This window comes from Tachypleus tridentatus, chromosome 10, assembly GCF_004210375.1.
Source record: "Tachypleus tridentatus isolate NWPU-2018 chromosome 10, ASM421037v1, whole genome shotgun sequence".
Classification (NCBI taxonomy): domain Eukaryota; kingdom Metazoa; phylum Arthropoda; class Merostomata; order Xiphosura; family Limulidae; genus Tachypleus; species Tachypleus tridentatus.
Window position 1 is genome coordinate 78730872 of NC_134834.1, and position 6462 is coordinate 78737333.

The window sequence follows — 6462 nt, forward strand, 5'->3', positions numbered from 1 at the left end:
ACCTCCAGTGCGGAGTTCGATTATGCGACAACGGACCCAAATTAATAAACCTCGAAACTTAAAACCTGACACTCTGTCAACTGTGTCGCGACACTCTGATTGAGCTCAGACTTTATAATTTAATTTTTACTTTTAGTACAAAAGTTTCTGGCTATTCAGCTTATTTAACGCAGCTTGCACACTTAACGTGTCTGAAACATGCATCAATTTACATGCTAACAATCCACAAATTATAGTTAAGATAAAAATCTCACTAAAACAAAGCCTAAACCTAATAACAGTATCTTAATACAGAATGCATATAATACATATAATCCGGTAGTTGATTCAAACTTCTTGATACTTCCCTTCTATGATCCTCTTTACAACCTTTTCAATTAGGTTTCAATGAGCTATTTTGAACGAAAGAGTAAATATTAACCTTCCTTATGATGCATAACTGAATAAAATCATGAAGTTATTTTAACGAATATTTTATTTCGATAACTAGCAGTACATGGATAAATCTAACACAATGTGGCACTGTCACGCAAAATCTGACATCATATGGAACCATTATGGAAAAGCAGGTTAAAATATTCATAGTAACCAGGTGCAATATTAATGTTATTATTCAAATACTATATATCTGTAAACTTTCTATCATGGGTCATATGTGATGCCCCCCCCCCCGTTAGTACAGCGGTAAGTATACGGGTTTACAACGCTAAAATCAGGGATTCGATTTCCCTCTGTGGGTTCAGCAAATAGCTCGATGTGGCTTTGCTATAAGAAAACACATACACACACGTATGTGAGAATAACGCTGATCAAAGACATCAAGATTAATATGCTATAAACTCATGTTTCATAGTATTTCATTGAAATAGCTGAAGTATTAGGCTTCAACCTCTCCTACAGCGTATATTTCATATTCGCAAATGATTTTGATTTTTCTTAAATTATAATTTAATTTGGATGCCAGAAATCCGTTGAGATCGTGTGCCAAATTCAGTTCTAGGTACGCTTTACGGATATGAAAGTGACCATCGGTCACTTGGATGGCACAAAATCCTAGAGAGACAGAAATTTGCACATATTATCGTGTTTTCTTTGTTTGCCAGTTCAGATATTAACAGATAAATTTTTACATACGTTTGCTATACAAATGATTGAGATAATTTGTTTCAGAGAAGGTGCTAGGTTTAAGAGATTGCTATTCGTTAGACACAAATAAAATATTTAATACAATAATTTTAGTATAAACGTATGAAGTAATAATGGTAAAAAAGCACAAACAAAATTTTTTGTCCTATCAACCACACAAACACTTATTCAAGTATTAACTTCTCTGTGGTTTCATAATAAAAGCTATAACTGTTTACTAACCGGAGTCCACTTTCTTTTCTTTTTTTTTCCAAAAACTTAGTTAAAGACAAGAAATATACAGCCACTGTATTTCAAAATAGTATCTGATTAATTTATCGTGTTTTGTGGTTCTCAGGCTGTTCTGAGGGGAATACGATAATCTAAGAATGCCACAAACTTTGTAAGAAGAAACATTGTGTCTTGACTGTAAATGCTGTTATTGCAGTCGTCTGTTTTCTATGGATGAGTATCTTTTTTATGTGCTCTTCGAGGATCTTGTACTATTGAGTAGGAGCTTTTCTAGGCAGAGATATATTCTGCAGAACAAAGAACTTGTGGTCAGAAGGAAAAGATACCCACTGTAGACAGGTGGTTGTCATTGAAAACTGTCGTGTAGAAGTCCTATTACAAACAAACATTTGCCTGCAGTCATGGCCCAGAAATACAAAGTTCTCCTCTAAGGATTTGCCTAAGTGCACAAAAGATTTATTCACCTGAAGACCATAGAGGTAGTGTGCAACAGTCTCTAAAAAACCCTAGGTGGCAACCACTGATTGATCAGGATAGATCAGGGATACCGTTAATCAACATAAGCTATTTCACCAGCAGGTAAAATTATATGTACAGGTAAAAGTAATGATCATTAGGAAAGTTTCGAGCCTCTATAAGTAGAGAGGCCTATTACCAAGGCAACCAGTGATCATGGATTAGCTTGAAGCCAAGATGAATCATTTGGTATGATACTATAGTATCTAACCATTCCACACCCCAGAAGCTGGGATATAGTGCTCGGTTTCCTGTGCCAGCCTAGCTCAGTGAATCATAAATAACTCAGTCAGGATAACTCATCATAACATAGGCTGAGAATCCAAGGTTTTCGAGGCTTATTTCTTTTATCGGAAACACTTGGGAAAGAGGTGAAGCAGATCTCACCTGAAATATTTATGGGAACAACAAAGGATGATTTAAAACTTTTAATTATATAATGTAATTACTGCCCCCAAGTTTAGATGTTTCAACCTTCGACACCATCAAAAAATGGGTGAGATGCAGCTATGGGACTGTAACACAGTCGTTTCCAAGATGCATTAATACTATGAGCTGGGTTGAAAACTAAGCCTTCCAGTAACTACTGTACAGTGATTTTTCGGTTAAAAATTTCGAAGTAATAATTGATTTTGATGACTGTTCACGTTGGACAGAAGTCACTTGTCGATACATAGATACAAAGAATGCCCATACAATTAAACAAATGCCACATAAGCTTTCCTAGGTCATTATGGATATAGCCAGTGTTAAGACACGATGAATGTTAAACGTTGAGATAATACAGCCTCTAGGTAACGTGTGGTCATCTGAAGTAGTGAACAATGTTCCCTCTAGTTTTTTTTTTTCATATTTATCTGTATCAAGACAATACGTGGATGTATCTTAAAACTGTGTTGTTGTTGTTGTCTTTTTTTTTTTTTGGAGAGAGTATTTATAGACCATCAACATCATTGTCTCATTATGTTGCTTTACAATTGTACCTATTGGTTACTTAGGTTTTAGGCCCATTGACTGCCAGGGTCATTAAGACCGTTAACGTGTTAAGACTTCTCAATATTACTGGGGATGTGTGCGTTACTTGATTGCTTGTTGTGCAGCCACACAGCTCAGAGGAAACACTGATGGTGGCTGTCAGAAAAAAAAAAAAAAAAGGCATGTATGGCCTTTGTATTGATTTCCAATGAGCAAAAGCTGTGATGCATCTTGTTGTTTTCCTTTTACTGCACTGGAATGTTCTTGACGGCTTAACACTTTAGTCCTAACATCTAGATAGTGGTGAGTCAAGGTAGATGACTAAAGCAAAGCCAAAACTATGTTTAGCACATGCAAAATGCTTGAGTTCCAGGTCATGCAATTCTGCCTATGTAACGTTCTCTAAAGAGATTAATGGAACTTACGCTTAACGATCTCTATACAATACATTGGTGTATGTGTATGAAGTCGTAATTGTTTGTCACACACTCGAGTTTGCTTTCCTGAACTCGTACGTCATATTGCAGTGGATAAGAATTGTTGATTTGAATATGAAACCTGGAAGTGCATGCTCACGTGAATAAAAATAGAATTTCCAATAACACTAAAGAAGAGGTAAAATCTTGATGGATCCTGCAATTCAAGACTTCTTCCTATGGCATGGAGAGAAAAAGAAAATTTCGTAGGTTATGCTTCCTATTAACCATGTTCTAAGCCAAGTACTCCAAGATTGGTACTCCACTATCTGCTCTCACTGAACCAGTACATTTAAGGTGCTGCGAGCTCAATACCAATACCAGTGACAGTAGAATCAGAAAAGTGCTCTTACAGTTGAATAATAAAGTATACCTTGTATAAGCCACATGCTCGCTGATCCTGAATACAGACACTCCATGATACAGAAAAAATTGCATGCATTTGTATTCTTTGTGAAACTTTTTCAACATTACCTTTGTGGTATAAATTTCACCTTGTGGACAAACCATGCACCATTGAAATGGTTTATAAAGTATAAGAACCTCCAACTGATGGTAACATGTTGGATCATAACATTGCAGGAATGAGACATGCTCATATGATATCATTCAGAGACATAACATAGGAATGTAAATGTAGTGTCTCGTGAACAGTGAAATCTTATCTATTCATTAAATGGGCTGATCCAGAACAAAGCGTGAAAGTGAACACCTTTTCTGCCAAACCAAACGCGAGCATACTGGTATTTGGTTCCACTAGTAACTTGATGTCCTAATTAACATCACTAGAGCTCCGGTAAGAACAATTGTGAAACGTTGAAATTTTATGGGTACTTTTTCACATGTAATGAATTGATTGATGGTCATAGTTTGGATACATGAGCCTCCTTGTGCTTCTACAAACAGTTACGGTGTGTGAAGGTATGTTATATTGTAGATATAGACCACTAAAATCCTGATATCAGGTTCTGTTGTCGGTATAAAACTGGCCTAGACAAACTAGGTTCCAGGATTGACAGTTCTCCTGTAGAAAGAATAGCTCTGGATGCTGATGTTCTTCTCCTAGAAAGTGAAAAGAGTAATCTGTATGTGCCGATTATTATCAATTACTTCACGAAGTGTGTCAACATTTATCTATTGGTTGATAACTTAGCACAATCTGTAACTGATTTACTGGAGTCAGACGTAGCGTAATCATAAGAAGTTCATATAAACGAGAGATTTAATTTGAACAACTGAGACGTGCAAAGTGTTGTATTTGATGAAGATATATACTTTAACTTATCTCCCTTTGTTCAATGGTTTAGCAGAACAGATGGCACAAACTATGAAACTGACTGTGAAGAACACTTGCCATACGTCATGATGGTGTAGTATACAATGGAACAGCCTTTGACTGGTTTTTCACCAATACAATAGCCAGAAAGCAGTAATATCTAAGAACGTTTCAAATGGATCAAATCTAATTATTTTTGAGTACGTGAAATTCACAACCAATAGCAGGTATCACGCTAAATGTAAAATTGGTGTACCTAATGTTTTATTTGGTTGAGAATAATTTTTTCAAGTAACGCCGAATTAGTTAAACCCGAAAAAGCACAACTTTCTAAATATCTCTTTACTATTTCAGTAGAGGATACGTTATATATATTTCACAAAAATGAAGACTCTGCACCCCGAATATATTGATTTGTGCTGACTTGTATCTTAAAGTAGTCAAAAAGAGAAACAGTATAAATTGTATAAATGGATTTCCATGGCCACAGAATCAAGGTTACGACCTCGCTTTGATTACCAATGCAGGTACCAGAATTTATGGGTGAACAACTCACGCCACAAAGGACAAACAGTGTGTTTGTAAAAACAAGTTTATGAATAAGTTTACTGAAGTTTTTTAACATCAATTTTAAAACCAAAAAGTGCTTCATTAATTAATGAGTTGTGAAAAGTGAAAAAATACACTAGTTTCAGTTGATAAAATAAAAAGTATATTAGTGGCATTATCAATAGAACAAAAGGGTGTCTTTTAGTTTATTCATACAGTGTGGAAATATAGATCAGTTAACCATTTCGTATCAGCTCTTCAACCTTTTTCTTTGTTCGGTGTCACTGTTCTATCTTTTTCTTCTCGTTTTGTGTGTTGATATCGGAAACAGAAAAGGCCCTCTCGAGCTAAGTTTAAATCTTAAAAGATAATTTCCTTGGCATACTTCCAAGTAAAGTCGCCTTTAACAAAATGTCACTAGAGATTTGTGTTTGTATCTTTTCCAGTCGAAAATACTTGAGTAGTTTCAAAGCAATTTCTTACAAGAAATATAAAACTTAAAACTAAAGTTTTAAATTAGCTAGGGTTAATTTCAAAATTATTTTTGGTACAATAGCTATTATTAGCTGCTTTCATATATATCACCGACTTTGTTCCATTGTTTCGTTTAATTATAAATAGATTTCTAATAATTTCCTTTTCAAACTACCTTTACAAAATGAGTTTTGTTAGCCTGCCATTAGAGACAGGCATGAATAACTTACCTAAGCTGTAAATTCCACGATTTCTTGTTCACGTCCCTTTACCTCAAAAACGTGTTTCGTTGTTAAGGGATATGAATACGTTATAAATTACACTATTCGGTCAGATGAGAGTAACTAAAACGTTATGAGTGGGAATACTGTTGAATAGTTGTATTAACTCTGTAATGTCAAGCTTATGAACGGTTATGTGTATATTGCCACTTAAGTAACTTTACGCATACCTTGAAAAGAACTACAACGTTTAAAATATGTTTCTAATATAAAAAAACGACTTTACAGCTGCTAATCAATCTGAATTTAATGTTCTAGACTTACATATCGATATATATTTTATATGTTAATCATACAATTTATTAAATACGAAATAACTTGTAAAAACAAACTAACATTGATGTCATCGTTTTAAACTTCGTCGTGAGTTCGAAATAGTGCGGTTGGTAAACCGAAATGAAACAATATTCATACGCACGCATTTTGTTTCCGCCTCATATTATTTTGTTCTTTCATTTATATAGCTTCAAAACAATTGACTATTTATGAAACAAAGCAACAACTTATGAGCAACTGAAAAGCCCATGTAAAGTTTCTT